Source organism: Coregonus clupeaformis, unplaced genomic scaffold, assembly GCF_020615455.1.
Source record: "Coregonus clupeaformis isolate EN_2021a unplaced genomic scaffold, ASM2061545v1 scaf1156, whole genome shotgun sequence".
Lineage (NCBI taxonomy): Eukaryota > Metazoa > Chordata > Actinopteri > Salmoniformes > Salmonidae > Coregonus > Coregonus clupeaformis.
Window position 1 is genome coordinate 69,567 of NW_025534610.1, and position 18,372 is coordinate 87,938.

The window sequence follows — 18,372 nt, forward strand, 5'->3', positions numbered from 1 at the left end:
GATAGCTAGGTGGGACCAACTACATATCACAGCCATAGAAAATGCATCTGAAGATAGCTAGGTGGGACCAACTACATATCACAGCCATAGAAAGTGCATCTGAAGATAGCTAGGTGGGACCAACTACATATCACAGCCATAGAAAGTGCATCTGAAGATAGCTAGGTGGGACCAACTACATATCACAGCCATAGAAAGTGCATCTGAAGATAGCTAGGTGGGACAACTACATATCACAGCCATAGAAAGTGCATCTGAAGATAGCTAGGTGGGACAACTACATATCACAGCCATAGAAAGTGCATTTGAAGATAGCTAGGTGGGACCAACTACATATCACAGCCATAGAAAATGCATCTGAAGATAGCTAGGTGGGACCAACTACATATCACAGCCATAGAAAGTGCATCTGAAGATAGCTAGGTGGGACCAACTACATATCACAGCCATAGAAAGTGCATCTGAAGATAGCTAGGTGGGACAACTACATATCACAGCCATAGAAAGTGCATCTGAAGATAGCTAGGTGGGACAACTACATATCACAGCCATAGAAAGTGCATCTGAAGATAGCTAGGTGGGACCAACTACATATCACAACCATAGAAAGGGCTTGTTTCCTCTATAAAGTAGAGTCAGTACTAGAAGGGTGGCGGTGCAAGTGTAAGTGCATTGTTTTTGTTTTTGGTCGAGGTGAGGAGGATAATTATTTAAGATACTGTTTAAAGAGGTAGCGTTTCAGATGTTTTCAGAAGATGGGGCTGGGGGGACCCTGCTGTCCTAGCTTCAGGGGGAAGCTGGTCCCACCATTGGGATGCCAGGACAGAGAAGAGCTGGGACTGGGCTGAGCAGGGGAGCTGCCCTCCCTTAGGGGGTGGGAGGGCCAAGTAGACCTGAGGTGGCAGAACGGAGTGCTCTGGTTGGGGTGTAGGGTTTGAGCATAGCCTGAAGGTAGGGAGGGGCAGTTCCTCTTGCTGCTCCGTAGGTAAGCACCATGGTCTAGTAGTGGATGTGAGCTTCGACTGGAAGCCAGTGGAGTGTGTGGAGGAACGTGGTGACATGAGAGAACTTGGGAAGGTTGAAAACCAGGCGGGCTGCAGTGTTCTGGATAAGTTGCAGGGGTTTCATGGCACAAGCAGGGAGCCCAGCCAAGCAAGTTGCAGTAGTCCAGATGGGAGAGGACAAGTGCCTGGATTACGACCTGCGCCGCTTCCTGTGTGAGGTAGGGTCGTACTCTACGGATGTTGTAGAGCATGAACCACCTGCAGGAGCAAGTCACTGCTTTGATGTTTGTAGAGAATGACAGGGTGTTGTCCAGGGTCATACCAAGGTGCTTTACACCCTGGGAGGGCGACACTGTGGAGTTGTCAACCGTGATGGGGAGGTCTTTGAGCGGGCAGGCCTTCCCCGGGAGGAAGAGCAGCTCCGTTTTGTTGAGCTTGAGGTGGTGGGCCGACATCCAAGTTCAGAAATCTGCCAGGCACGCAGAGATGTGTGTCGCCACCTGGTTATCAGAAGGGGGGAAGGAGAAAAGTAGTTGAGTGTCATCCGCATAGCAATAATGGGAGAGACCATGTGAGGATATGACGGAGCTGAGTGACATGGTGTATAGAGAGAAGAGGAGAGGGCCTAGAACCGAGCCCTGGGGGACACCAGGGCTACGCGGTGCAGACACAGATCCTCTCCACGTCGCCAGGTAGGAGCGGCCTGCCAGGTTTGATGCAATTCAAGAGTGTGCAGAGCCTGAGACGCTCAGCCCTGAGAGGGTGGAGAGGAGGATCTGATGGTTCACGGTGTCGAAGGCAGCGGATAAATCTAGGAGGATGAGAACAGATGAGAGAGAGTCAGCTTTGGCAGTGCGGAGAGCCTCTGTGACACAGGGAAGAGCAGTCTGAAGCCTGACAGGCTAGGGTCAAGAAGATAGTTCTGAGAAAGATAACGAGAAAGTTGATCAGAGACAGCACGCTCAAGTGTTTTGGAAAGAAAATAAAGAAGGGATACAGGTCTGTAGTTTTTGACGTCAGATGAATCGAGTGTTGGTTTCTTGAGTAGGGGAGCAACTTGGGGATTTTTGAAGTCAGAGGGGACGCAGCCAGTGGTCAGGGATGAGTTGATGAGGGAAGTGAGGAATGGGAGAAGGTCTCCAGAGATGGTCTGTAGAAGGGAGGAGGGCATGGGGGCGAGCGGGCAGGTTGTCGGGCGGCCAGACCTCTCTAGTCTCAGGATTTCATCTGGAGGGAGAGCGGAGAAAGAGGTCAAAGTGTAGGGTAGTTCAGTGAAAGGATGATAGGACCTCCGGAAATGTAGTTTTCCTCCATTTTTGTTCAGCTTCCTGTTCTGTAAGCTCGCAATGAGTCACTCAGCCATGGAGCAGGAGGGGAGGGCCGAGCCGGCCGGGAGGAAAGGGGACAGTGTGAGTCATAGGAGGCGGAAATGGAGGAGAGTAGGGTCAAAGTGACAGAATCAGGAGACAGGAGGGAGAAGGATTTAGCAGAAGGGAGAGATGATAGGATAGAAGAGGAGAGAGTAGTGGGAGAGAGAGAGTGAAGATTGTGATGGCACATGACCATCTGGGTAGGGGCTGAGTGGTTAGGGTTGGAGGAAAGGGAGACAGAAAAGGAAACAAAGAAGTGATCAGAGACCTGGAGGGGGGGTTGCTGTGAGATTAGTAGGAGAACAGCCTCTAGTAAAGATGAGGTTAAGCGTATTGCCTGCCTTGTGACTGGGAGGGGATTGGAAAAGGGTGAGGTCAAAAGAGGGTAGGAGGGGAAAGAGAGAGTTGGAAAGAAATTAGTTGAAGGCAGATGTTGGGAGGTTGAAGTCGCCAAGTACGAAGAGGTGTGAGCCATCGTAAGGGAAACTCCACTTAGGAGAAATGAGTAGACCCGTGCAACCACCGCGACGACCAGATGCTCTTGGACTCTGAGAGAAAACGTAGTCAGATTAAGAAAGAGCAGCTGGAGTAGCAGTGTCCTCTGGGGTCATCCATGTCTCCATCAGGGCCAAAAAGTCAAGGGACTGAAGGGCAGCATAGGCTGAGATGAACTCTGCGTTCTTGACCAAAGATCCGCAGTTCCAAACGCTGCCAGAGATCCGGAATTCCACGCAGGGTACACTAAATTAGAAGGGTTGCAGCCAAGGGGGTGGGGAGCGTCTGTAAAGCCTACAGGGGGAGGAGCCAACAGGTATAGAAAACACACACATAGTTGACAAAGTTACAAAAGAGCAAAATGAGATCATCTGTAGATAACGAGGGAAGATACTCCAGTGAGAGAGTGGTGTGAAGCCTTCCTCTCTTTCCTTCCTTAGGACAACTTGGCAGAATCGTCTTTGTTTTCGCCGACGGTCTTAGTTATAATTAGTAGTAGTAGTAGTAGTTATAATAGTAGTAGTAGTAGTAGTAGTAGTAGTAGTAGTAGTAGTAGTAGTAGTAGTAGTTATAATAGTAGTAGTAGTACTTAGTTTTGCGACAAAACCGGCACTTACTAACGGCTATTAACAAATCAGAATCCAAATATCCAGTTTTATAATCTAGTCCGGATTAAACCTGGTAGGAAGACCGTTTTATCATGTGGAGGTTTCATTCAGCTCTCAGTTTAACCAAATACTCTGTTTGTCTTTGGCAGGAGAGAGACCAGACTCTCACTCTGACAGCGGGAAGAGTCCTTCAGAGGAACCAGACCCTGAGACGCCCAAACCAACGAGACGCCACCACTGTTCTCAGTGTAATAAGAGTTTTAAGTGGTTATGGAAACTGAAAATCCATGATATAAAACACACAGGAGAAAAGCCTTACCACTGCTCTCTGTGTGGAAAGGATTTTACCAAGCTAGGGAACCTAAAAAAACATACAAAATTACACACAGGAGAGAAGCCTTTCCAATGCTCCCAGTGTGGAAAGGGTTTTACACGGTTAGGGAATCTGAAGGACCATAACAGAATACACACTGGAGAGAAGCCTTTCCAATGCTCCCAGTGTGGAAACGGTTTTACCCAGTTAGGGAACTTGAAAAAACATGAGAGAACACACACAGGAGAGAAGCCTTTCCAATGCTCCCAGTGTGGAAACAGTTTTACACGGTTAGGGAGCCTGAAGGTGCATGAAAGGACACACACAGGGGAGACATCTTACCATTGCTCTCTGTGTGGAAAGGATTTTACCAAGCTAGGGAACCTAAAAAAACATGAAAAATTACACACAGGAGAGAAGCCTTTCCAATGCTCCCAGTGTGGAAAGAATTTTACACGGTTAGGGAATCTGAAGGACCATAAAAGAATACACACTGGAGAGAAGCCTTTCCAATGTTCCCAGTGTGGAAAGAGTTTTACACGATTAGGGAATCTGAAGGACCATAAAATAATGCACACAGGAGAGAAGCCTTTTCAATGTTCCCAGTGTGGGAAGGGTTTTACCCAGTTAGGGAACCTGAAAAGGCATGAGAGAACACACACAGGAGAGAAGTCTTTCCAATGTTCCCAGTGTGGAAAGAGTTTTTCCCAGTTAGGGAGCCTGAAAGAACATACAATAGCACACACAGGAGAGAAGCTTTTCCAGTGCTCCCAGTGTGGAAAGGGTTTTACCCTGTTAGGGAACCTGAAAAAGCATGAGAGAATACACACAGGAGAAAAGCCTTTCCAATGCTCCCAGTGTGGAAAGAGTTTTACACGGTTCGGGAGCCTGAAGGAGCATGAAAGAACACACACAGGGGAGACATCTTACCATTGCTCTCTGTGTGGAAAGGATTTTACCAAGTTAGGGAACCTAAAAAAACATAAGAAATTACACACAGGAGAGAAGCCTTTCCAATGCTCCCAATGTGGAAAGGGTTTTACACGGTTAGGGAATTTGAAGGACCATAAAAGAATACACACAGGAGAGAAGCCTTTCCAATGTTCCCAGTGTGGAAAGGGTTTTACCCAGTTAGGGAACCTGAACAGGCATGAGAGAACACAATGTCTTAACAACGGACCCCAGGAGTTGGAACCAGTTCAGTGAACAGAAACAGAAAACTGCAGAAGAAAGAAATTATTGAGGAACAGAAACGGAACCGGTAAAGAAAGTGATCTCTAACTCAAAATTAGGAAAGTGTTCTTAATGTTTTGTCCACTCTGCGTGCATCTACACTATGTATTGTAACACCATGTAGGAGCAGTGTAGACCTAGTCTGTTCATTATATATTTTTTAATACTACAGTTGAAGTCGGAAGTTTATCTACACTTAGGTTGGAGTCATTAAGGTTGTGGTCCTCTGTAGCTCAGCTGGTAGAGCACGGCGCTTGTAACGCCAAGGTAGTGGGTTCGATCCCCGGGACCACCCATACACAAAAAAAATAAAATAATGTATGCACGCATGACTGTAAGTCGCTTTGGATAAAAGCGTCTGCTAAATGGCATATTATATTAAAACTCGTTTTTCAACCACTCCACACATTTCTTGTTAACAAACTATAGTTTTGGCAAGTTGGTTAGGACATCTACTTTGTGCATAACACAAGTAATTTTTCCAACAATTGATTACAGACAGATTATTTAACTTATAATTCACTGTATCACAATTCCAGTGGGTCAGAAGTTTACATACATTAAGTTGACTGTGCCTTTTAAACAGCTTGGAAAATTCCAGAAAATGATGTCATGGCTTTAGAAGCTTCTGATAGGCTAATTGACATCATTTGAGTCAATTGGAGGTGTACCTGTGGATGTATTTCAAGGCCTACCTTCAAACTCAGTGCCTCTTTGCTTGACATCATGGGAAAATCAAAATAAATCAGCCAAGACCTCAGAAAACAAATTGTAGACCTCCACAAGTCTGGTTCATCCTTGAGAGCAATTTCCAAATGCCTGAAGGTACCACGTTCATCTGTACAAACAATAGTACGCAAGTATAAACACCATGGGACCATGCAGCCGTCATACCGCTCAGGAAGGAGACGCGTTCTGTCTCCCAGAGATGAACAAACTTTGGTACGAAAAGTGCAAATCAATCCCAGAACAACAGCAAAGGACCTTGTGAAGATGCTGGAGGAAACTGGGACAAAAGTATCTATATCCACACTAAAACAAGTCCTATATCGACATAACCTGAAAGGCCGCTCAGCAAGGAAGAAGCCACTGCTCCAAAACCGCCATAAAAAAGCCAGACTACGGTTTGCAACTGCACATGGGGACAAAGATCGTACTTTTTGGAGAAATGTCCTCTGGTCTGATGAAACAAAAATATAACTGTTTGGCCATAATGACCATTGTTATGTTTGAAGGAAAAAGGGGGAACTTGCAAGCCGAAGAACACCATCCCAAACGTACATTTGAAACCCCACCTCTTTAAGGAATACCTGGGATAGTAATAATAATAATAATAATAATATGCCATTTAGCAGACGCTTTTATCCAAAGCGACTTACAGTCATGCGTGCATACATTTTTACGTATGGCTGGTCCCGGGGATCGAACCCACTACCTTGGCGTTACAAGCGCCGTGCTCTACCAGCTGAGCTACAGAGGACCACTAGGATAAAGTAATCCTTCTACCCCCCCCAAAAAATTGTAAAGTGGTTATCCCACTGGCTATAGGGTGAATGCATCAATTTGTGAGTCGCTCTGGACAAGAGCGTCTGCTAAATGATGTAAATGTGCCCTTGAGCAAGGCACTTAACCCTAATTGCTCCTGTAAGTCGCTCTGGATAAGAGCGTCTGCTAAATGACTAAAATGTAAATGTAAATGTGAAGCACGGGGGTGGCAGCATCTTGTGTGGGTGTGCTTTGCTGCAGGAGGGACCGGTGCACTTCACAAAATAGATGGCATCATGAGGAAGGAAAATTATGTGGATATATTGAACTTCAGTCAGGAAGTTAAAGCTTGGTCACAAATGGGTCTTCCAAATGGACAATGACCCCAAGCATACTTCCAAAGTTGTGGCAAAATGGCTTAAAGACAACAAAGTCAAGGTATTGGAGTGGCCATCACAAAGTCCTGACCTCAATCCTATAGAACATTTGTGGGCAGAACTGAAAAAGCGTGTGCGAGCAAGGAGGCCTACAAACCTGACTCAGTTACACCAGCTCTGTCAGGAGGAATGGGCCAAAATTCACCCAACTTATTGTAGGAAGCTTGTGGAAGGCTACCTGAAACGTTTGACCCAAGTTAAACAATTTAACGGCAATGCTACCAAATACTAATTGAGTGTATGTAAACTTCTGACCCACTGGGAATGTAATGAAAGAAATAAAAGCTGAAATAAATCATTCTCTCTACTATTATTTTGACATTTCACATTCTTAAAATAAAGTGGTGATCCTAATTGACCTAAGACAGGGATTATTTACTAGGATTAAATGTCAGGAATTGTGAAAAACAGAGTTTAAATGTATTTGGCTAAGGTGTATGTAAACTTCCGACTTCAACTGTATCTGTTTGTTTGACTGACGGAATCAATAAGAAATTGCCTTAAATGCAGATGTGTAGTAGATACGTTTGTTTTAAATTCTCACTCATTAAAAATATGCACTAATCAATCAACACTTGCTTCTCTTTGTATGCCTCAATATAATATTGCTAGCTAATTAATTAAATAAATGAAAAATAAACTTTGTCCGGAAACATACACTTCTCTGTCAACTTCCGGGTCAGTAGCATCATTCAAACCTCCCTCACATACACCAACTGACACAAGATTACTGACTCTATTAGCTATATAATATATATATAACTAGGACTCTTAGCTATATAATATATATATAACTAGGACTCTATTAGCTATATAATATATATATAACTAGGACTCTATTAGCTATATAATATATATATATATAACTAGGACTCTATTAGCTACATAATATATATATAACTAGGACTTTATTAGCTATATAATATATATATAACTAGGACTCTATTAGCTATATAATATATATATAACTAGGACTCTCTATATATAATATATATATAACTAGGACTCTATTAGCTATATAATATATATATAACTAGGACTCTATTAGCTATATAATATATATATAACTAGGACTCTATTAGCTATATAATATATATATAACTAGGACTCTATTAGCTATATAATATATATATAACTAGGACTCTCTATATATAATATATATATATATAACTAGGACTCTATTAGCTATATAATATATATATAACTAGGACTCTATTAGCTATATAATATATATATAACTAGGACTCTATTAGCTATATAATATATATATAACTAGGGACTCTATTAGCTATATAATATATATATAACTAGGACTCTATTAGCTATATAATATATATATAACTAGGACTCTATTAGCTATATAATATATATATAACTAGGACTCTATTAGCTATATAATATATATATAACTAGGACTCTATTAGCTATATAATATATATATATATAACTAGGACTCTATTAGCTACATAATATATATATATATAACTAGGACTCTATTAGCTATATAATATATATATATATATAACTAGGACTCTATTAGCTATATAATATATATATATAACTAGGACTCTATTAGCTACATAATATATATAACTAGGACTCTATTAGCTATATAATATATATATAACTAGGACTCTATTAGCTATATAATATATATATATAACTAGGACTCTCTATATATTATATATATATATAACTAGGACTCTATTAGCTATATAATATATATATAACTAGGACTCTATTAGCTACATAATATATATATATATATAACTAGGACTCTATTAGCTATATAATATATATATAACTAGGACTCTATTAGCTATATAATATATATATAACTAGGACTCTATTAGCTATATAATATATATATAACTAGGACTCTATTAGCTATATAATATATATATATAACTAGGACTCTATTAGCTACATAATATATATATATATATAACTAGGACTCTATTAGCTATATAATATATATATAACTAGGACTCTATTAGCTATATAATATATATATAACTAGGACTCTCTATATATAATATATATATAACTAGGACTCTATTAGCTACATAATATATATATAACTAGGACTCTATTAGCTATATAATATATATATAACTAGGACTCTCTATATATAATATATATATAACTAGGACTCTATTAGCTATATAATATATATATAACTAGGACTCTATTAGCTACATAATATATATATAACTAGGACTCTATTAGCTATATAATATATATATAACTAGGACTCTATTAGCTATATAATATATATACAACTAGGACTCTATTAGCTACATAATATATATATAACTAGGACTCTATTAGCTATATAATATATATACAGCTAGGACTCTATTAGCTACATAATATATATATAACTAGGACTCTATTAGCTATATAATATATATACAGTGGGGAAAAAAAGTATTTAGTCAGCCACCAATTGTGCAAGTTCTCCCACTTAAAAAGATGAGAGAGGCCTGTAATTTTCATCATAGGTACACATCAACTATGACAGACAAATTGAGAAAAAAAAATCCAGAAAATCACATTGTAGGATTTTTAAAGAATTTATTTGCAAATTATGGTGGAAAATAAGTATTTGGTCACCTACAAACAAGCAAGATTTCTGGCTCTCACAGACCTGTAACTGCTTCTTTAAGAGGATCCTCTGTCCTCCACTCGTTACCTGTATTAATGGCACCTGTTTGAACTTGTTATCAGTATAAAGGACACCTGTCCACAACCTCAAACAGTCACACTCCAAACTCCACTATGGCCAAGACCAAAGAGCTGTCAAAGGACACCAGAAACAAAATTGTAGACCTTTACCAGGCTGGGAAGACTGAATCTGCAATAGGTAAGCAGCTTGGTTTGAAGAAATCAACTGTGGGAGCAATTATTAGGAAATGGAAGACATACAAGACCACTGATAATCTCCCTCGATCTGGGGCTCCATGCAAGATCTCACCCCGTGGGGTCAAAATGATCACAAGAATGGTGAGCAAAAATCCCAGAACCACACGGGGGGACCTAGTGAATGACCTGCAGAGAGCTGGGACCAAAGTAACAAAGCCTACCATCAGTAACACACTACGCCACCAGGGACTCAAATCCTGCAGTGCGAGACGTGTCCCCCTGCTTAAGCCAGTACATGTCCAGGCCCGTCTGAAGTTTGCTAGAGTGCATTTGGATGATCCAGAAGAGGATTGGGAGAATGTCATATGGTCAAATGAAACCAAAATAGAACTTTTTGGTAAAAACTCAACTCGTCGTGTTTGGAGGACAAAGAATGCTGAGTTGCATCCAAAGAACACCATACCTACTGTGAAGCATGGGGGTGGAAACATCATGCTTTGGGGCTGTTTTTCTGCAAAGGGACCAGGACGACTGATCCGTGTAAAGGAAAGAATGAATGGGGCCATGTATCGTGAGATTTTGAGTGAAAACCTCCTTCCATCAGCAAGGGCATTGAAGATGAAACGTGGCTGGGTCTTTCAGCATGACAATGATCCCAAACACACCGCCCGGGCAACGAAGGAGTGGCTTCGTAAGAAGCATTTCAAGGTCCTGGAGTGGCCTAGCCAGTCTCCAGATCTCAACCCCATAGAAAATCTTTGGAGGGGAGTTGAAAGTCTGTGTTGCCCAGCGACAGCCCCAAAACATCACTGCTCTAGAGGAGATCTGCATGGAGGAATGGGCCAAAATACCAGCAACAGTGTGTGAAAACCTTGTGAAGACTTACAGAAAACGTTTGACCTGTGTCATTGCCAACAAAGGGTATATAACAAAGTATTGAGAAACTTTTGTTATTCACCAAATACTTATTTTCCACCATAATTTGCAAATAAATTCATTAAAAATCCTACAATGTGATTTTCTGGAAAAAATATTCTCATTTTGTCTGTCATAGTTGACGTGTACCTATGATGAAAATTACAGGCCTCTCTCATCTTTTTAAGTGGGAGAACTTGCAAAATTGGTGGCTGACTAAATACTTTTTTCCCCCACTGTATATATAACTAGGACTCTATTAGCTACATAATATATATATAACTAGGACTCTATTAGCTACATAATATATATATATAACTAGGACTCTATTAGCTATATAATATATATATAACTAGGACTCTATTAGCTATATAATATATATATATAACTAGGACTCTATTAGCTATATAATATATATATAACTAGGACTCTATTAGCTATATAATATATATATAACTAGGACTCTATTAGCTATATAATATATATATATAACTAGGACTCTATATATATAATATATATAACTAGGACTCTCTATATATAATATATATAACTAGGACTCTCTATATATAATATATATATAAATAGGACTCTATTAGCTATATAATATATACATAACTAGGACTCTATTAGCTATATAATATATATATATATATATATATAACTAGGACTCTATATATATAATATATATATAACTAGGACCCTCTATATATAATATATATATAACTAGGACTCTCTATATATAATATATATATAACTAGGACTCTATTAGCTATATAATATATATATAACTAGGACTCTATTAGCTATATAATATATATATATAACTAGGACTCTATTAGCTATATAATATATATATATAACTAGGACTCTCTATATATAATATATATATATATATATAACTAGGACTCTATTAGCTATATAATATATATATAACTAGGACTCTATATATATATAATATATATATAACTAGGACTCTATTAGCTATATAATATATATATAACTAGGACTCTATTAGCTATATAATATATATATAACGAGGACTCTCTATATATAATATATACAGTGGGGGGAAAAAATATTTAGTCAGCCACCAATTGTGCAAGTTCTCCCACTTAAAAAGATGAGAGAGGCCAGTCATTTTCATCATAGGTACACGTCAACTATGACAGAGAAATTGAGGAAAAAAAATCCAGAAAATCACATTGTAGGATTTTTTATGAATTTATTTGCAAATTATGGTGGAAAAAAGTATTTGGTCACCTACAAACAAGCAAGATTTCTGGCTCTCACAGACCTGTAACTTCTTCTTTAAGAGGCTCCTTTGTCCTCCACTCGTTACCTGTATTAATGGCACCTGTTTGAACTTGTTATCAGTATAAAAGACACCTGTCCACAACCTCAAACAGTCACACTCCAAACTCCACTATGGCCAAGACCAAAGAGCTGTCAAAGGACACCAGAAACAAAATTGTAGACCTGCACCAGGCTGGGAAGACTGAATCTGCAATAGGTAAGCAGCTTGGTTTGAAGAAATCAACTGTGGGAGCAATTATTAGGAAATGGAAGACGTACAAGACCACTGATAATCTCCCTCGATTGGGGCTCCACGCAAGATCTCACCCCGTGGGGTCAAAATGATCACAAGAAAGGTGAGCAAAAATCCCAGCACCACACGGGGGGACCTAGTGAATGACCTGCAGAGAGCTGGGACCAAAGTAACAAAGCCTACCATCAGTAACACACTACGCCGCCAGGGACTCAAATACTGCAGTGCCAGACGTGTCCCCCTGCTTAAGCCAGTACATGTCCAGGCCCGTCTGAAGTTTGCTAGAGTACATTTGGATGATCCAGAAGAGGATTGGGAGAATGTCATATGGTCAGATGAAACCAAAATAGAACTTTTTGGTAAAAACTCAACTCGTCATGTTTGTTTTTGTTATTGACCAAATACTTATTTTCCACCATAATTTGCAAATAAATAAATTAAAAATCCTAAAATGTGATTTTCTGGATTTGTTTTTCTAATTTTGTCTGTCATAGTTGACGTGTACCTATGATGAAAATTACAGGCCTCTCTCATCTTTTTAAGTGGGAGAACTTGCACAATTGGTGGCTGACTAAATACTTTTGTAAGGGATCGGGGGTTGACTGGGTCTAGACAGAGTCTGACACTTCCCCGATCTACTGAGAGGGGGAGTCATCAGACTCGATCTGGTTCACCTGAGTGCTGAGCACACCTGTCAGTAATTAGGGTAGTATATAAGGTGTGCTCAGAAGTTCAGGCGGTGCGAGGTATTGTTCCTTTGTGACTTGCTAAGCGTTTTGTTCCGAGAGAGAGAGAGAGTTTGTTGTTTTTGATTACCCGTGTATCCGACCTGTGCCTTGTTGTTTGACTCCCCGAATTGCTTAACCCTCTGCTTGTTTATCCCAGTGATTACCGTACTCTGAACCTGTGCCTGTGCCCTCGACTACGACTACGCCCGCTCCCTTGGTACCTCTGCCTGTCTCTGCCTGGCCCGGTTTGGACCACAGCCCGCACGACCACGATTAAGCTATTCCCTTGTCTGTACTCTAATAAAGCATCGCAATTCTGCGATTGGATCTTACCACTCTGTCCGAGTATTCATTACACCATCTAGGGTGATGCAATTGTGGTTGGGAGCGACACCCAATAATGGTTGGCAACTGTTGGATAGGATTAGCTTGCAAATCAGTATATAAACTGAGAGATTTTGTATGCCTATTATTCAGATTGCAATATTAAATACATGTATCAACTCTCCATCTAAGTGTTAAATATCTTCTTGCATATTGAATTCCTTGATTCCAGAGAAACTCATCGTAACGTAAGGTTAATGAAATCAATAACTTGCTAACATCAGATAACGTTCATATACTGGCCATCTCTGAAACTCACTTAGATAATTCCTTTCATGATACAGCAGTAGCAATACAAGGATATAACAATCTACAGAAAAGACAGGAATGCCTGTAGGGGAGGTGTTGCTGTATACGTTCAGAGCCATATTCCTGTAAAGCTTAGAGAGGATCTCATGTCAAATGTTGTTAGTGTTGTGGTTGCAGGTAGCTTAGTGGTTAAGGGCGTTGTGCCAGTAACCGAAAAAGTTGCTGGTTCTAATCCCCGAGCCGACTAGGTGAAAAATCTGTCGATGTGCAAGGCACTTAACCCTAATTGCTCCTGTAAGTGGCTCTGGATAAGAGCGTCTACTAAATGACTCTCTAACTGTAAGTGGCTCTGGATGAGAGCGTCTGCTAAATGACTCTCTAACTGTGAGTGGTCTGGATAAGAGCGTCTGCTAAATGACTAACATGTAAATGTTGTAAAGGTCATCTGCCTCATCTAAAGCCTCTTCTTTTGGGGTGTTGCTAAGGGGAGGAGCTAACAGTCAGTATTTGGATAATATAGGGCCACCAATAGCTAACAGTCAGTATTTGGATCATATAGGGCCACCAGGAGCTAACAGTCAGTATTTGGATAATATAGGGTCACCAATAGCTAACAGTCAGTATTGCTAAAGGGCCACCAGGAGCTAACAGTCAGTATTGCTATAGGATCACCAGGAGCTAACAGTCAGTATTGCTATAGGATCACCAGGAGCTAACAGTCAGTATTGCTATAGGGCCACCAGGAGCTAACAGTCAGTATTGCTATAGAGCCACCAATAGCTAACAGTCAGTATTGCTATAGGGTCACCAGGAGCTAACAGTCAGTATTGCTATAGGGTCACCAGGAGCTAACAGTCAGTATTGCTATAGGATCACCAGGAGCTAACAGTCAGTATTGCTATAGGGTCACCAAGAGCTAACAGTCAGTATTGCTATAGGGTCACCAAGAGCTAACAGTCAGTATTGCTATAGGGTCACCAGGAGCTAACAGTCAGTATTGCTATAGGGTCACCAGGAGCTAACAGTCAGTATTGCTATAGGGCCACCAGGAGCTAACAGTCAGTATTGCTATAGGGCCACCAGGAGCTAACAGTCAGTATTGCTATAGGGTCACCAGGAGCTAACAGTCAGTATTGCTATAGGGTCACCAGGAGCTAACAGTCAGTATTGCTATAGGGTCACCAGGAGCTAACAGTCAGTATTGCTATAGGGTCACCAGGAGCTAACAGTCAGTATTGCTATAGGGTCACCAAGAGCTAACAGTCAGTATTGCTATAGGGTCACCAATAGCTAACAGTCAGTATTGCTATAGGGTCACCAGGAGCTAACAGTCAGTATTGCTATAGGGCCACCAGGAGCTAACAGTCAGTATTGCTAAAGGGTCACCAGGAGCTAACAGTCATTATTGCTATAGGATCACCAGGAGCTAACAGTCAGTATTGCTATAGGGTCACCAGGAGCTAACAGTCAGTATTGCTATAGGGTCACCAGGAGCTAACAGTCAGTATTGCTATAGGGTCACCAGGAGCTAACAGTCAGTATTTGGATAATATAGGGTCACCAGGAGCTAACAGTCAGTATTGCTATAGGGTCACCAGGAGCTAACAGTCAGTATTGCTATAGGGTCACCAGGAGTTAACAGTCAGTATTGCTATAGGGTCACCAGGAGCTAACAGTCAGTATTTGGATAATATAGGGTCACCAGGAGCTAACTGTCAGTATTGCTATAGGGTCACCAGGAGCTAACAGTCAGTATTGCTATAGGGTCACCAGGAGCTAACAGTCAGTATTGCTATAGGGTCACCAGGAGCTAACAGTCAGTATTGCTATAGGATCACCAGGAGCTAACAGTCAGTATTGCTATAGGGTCACCAGGAGCTAACAGTCAGTATTGCTATAGGGTCACCAGGAGCTAACAGTCAGTATTGCTATAGGGTCACCAGGAGCTAACAGTCAGTATTGCTATAGGGTCACCAGGAGCTAACAGTCAGTATTGCTATAGGATCACCAGGAGCTAACAGTCAGTATTGCTATAGGGTCACCAAGAGCTAACAGTCAGTATTGCTATAGGGTCACCAAGAGCTAACAGTCAGTATTGCTATAGGGTCACCAAGAGCTAACAGTCAGTATTTGGGGTGTTGCTATAGGGTCACCAGGAGCTAACAGTCAGTATTGCTATAGGGTCACCAGGAGCTAACAGTCAGTATTGCTATAGGATCACCAGGAGCTAACAGTCAGTATTGCTATAGGGTCACCAAGAGCTAACAGTCAGTATTGCTATAGGGTCACCAAGAGCTAACAGTCAGTATTTGGGGTGTTGCTATAGGGTCACCAGGAGCTAACAGTCAGTATTGCTATAGGGTCACCAGGAGCTAACAGTCAGTATTGCTATAGGGCCACCAGGAGCTAACAGTCAGTATTTGGGGTGTTGCTATAGGGTCACCAGGAGCTAACAGTCAGTATTGCTATAGGGTCACCAGGAGCTAACAGTCAGTATTGCTATAGGGTCACCAGGAGCTAACAGTCAGTATTGCTATAGGGTCACCAGGAGCTAACAGTCAGTATTGCTATAGGGTCACCAGGAGCTAACAGTCAGTATTGCTATAGGGCCACCAGGAGCTAACAGTCAGTATTGCTATAGGGTCACCAGGAGCTAACAGTCAGTATTGCTATAGGGCCACCAGGAGCTAACAGTCAGTATTGCTATAGGGTCACCAGGAGCTAACAGTCAGTATTGCTGTAGGGCCACCAATAGCTAACAGTCAGTATTGCTATAGGGTCACCAATAGCTAACAGTCAGTATTGCTATAGGGTCACCAATAGCTAACAGTCAGTATTGCTATAGGGTCACCAATAGCTAACAGTCAGTATTGCTATAGGGTCACCAGGAGCTAACAGTCAGTATTGCTATAGGGTCACCAGGAGCTAACAGTCAGTATTGCTATAGGGTCACCAATAGCTAACAGTCAGTATTGCTATAGGGTCACCAATAGCTAACAGTCAGTATTGCTATAGGGTCACCAGGAGCTAACAGTCAGTATTGCTATAGGGTCACCAGGAGCTAACAGTCAGTATTGCTATAGGGTCACCAGGAGCTAACAGTCAGTATTGCTATAGGGTCACCAGGAGCTAACAGTCAGTATTGCTATAGGGTCACCAGGAGCTAACAGTCAGTATTGCTATAGGGTCACCAGGAGCTAACAGTCAGTATTGCTATAGGGTCACCAGGAGCTAACAGTCAGTATTGCTATAGGATCACCAGGAGCTAACAGTCAGTATTGCTATAGGGCCACCAGGAGCTAACAGTCAGTATTTGGATCATATAGGGTCACCAGGAGCTAACAGTCAGTATTGCTATAGGGTCACCAGGAGCTAACAGTCAGTATTTGGATCATATAGGGTCACCAGGAGCTAACAGTCAGTATTTGGATAATATAGGGTCACCAATAGCTAACCGTCAGTATTTGGATCATGTGTGTGCAATGCTTGGATAGTGCGTGTGATGTTAACAGAGAGGTCTATTTTTCTGGGTGACCCTGAACATTGACTGGTTAGAAACTAGTTGTCGTCTCAAGAGGAAGCTTCTAACCGTGACTAATGCCTGTAATATGACCCAGGTTACCACTCAACCAACTAGAGTGTATATCAATCGTTTTTTGGATCTGTGACATCCACTTGGATTGATTGATCGTATATATTCACTAATACTGCAGAGCTTTGCTCCAAAGCAATATCAGTTCCCATTGGCTGTAGAGACCATTACAATATCAGTTCCCATTGGCTGTAGAGACCATTACAATATCAGTTCCCATTGGCTGTAGAGACCATTACATTATCAGGTCCCATTGGCTGTAGAGACCATTACATTATCAGTTCCCATTGGCTGTAGAGACCATTACATTATCAGTTCCCATTGGCTGGTAGAGACCATTACATTATCAGGTCCCATTGGCTGTAGAGACCATTACATTATCAGTTCCCATTGGCTGGTAGTGACCATTACAATATCAGGTCCCATTGGCTGGTAGTGACCATTACAATATCAGTTCCCATTGGCTGTAGAGACCATTACACTATCAGTTCCCATTGGCTGTAGAGACCATTACATGATCAGTTCCCATTGGCTGGTAGTGACCATTACAATATCAGTTCCCATTGGCTGTAGAGACCATTACAATATCAGTTCCCATTGGCTGTAGAGACCATTACAATACCAGTTCCCATTGGCTGTAGAGACCATTACAATATCAGTTCCCATTGGCTGGTAGAGACCATTACATTATCAGTTCCCATTGGCTGTAGAGACCATTACATTATCAGTTCCCATTGGCTGTAGAGACCATAATATTGTGGAAATGACAAGGAAAAGCCAAAGGTTGGGCCTGAAGTTATTTATATTGTTACAGTTATTCAAAGCCAGTTGTTGACAGGCACACAGCTGTTGAGAAACTAACCGTGAGAACAGTTAGAGCCCTCTGGATTGATGACGACGAACTGAACAAACGGCATGTTTCAAAGACATGATGCAAAAAGAGGTGGCCAACAAGTCAGGCTGCTCAGCTGATTGGTTGGACACACTGTCAATGGAGACACTTTGTGACTTAAACTCAACAAAAACAAAGAAGAAGAAGAAGAAGAATACATTATATTGCCAAACCAAGATAAATGACATAAAACACAATGGGAAAATACTTTAGACAGAAACCCCAAATTAATCTCCATCATTTACTGAAGTTTATG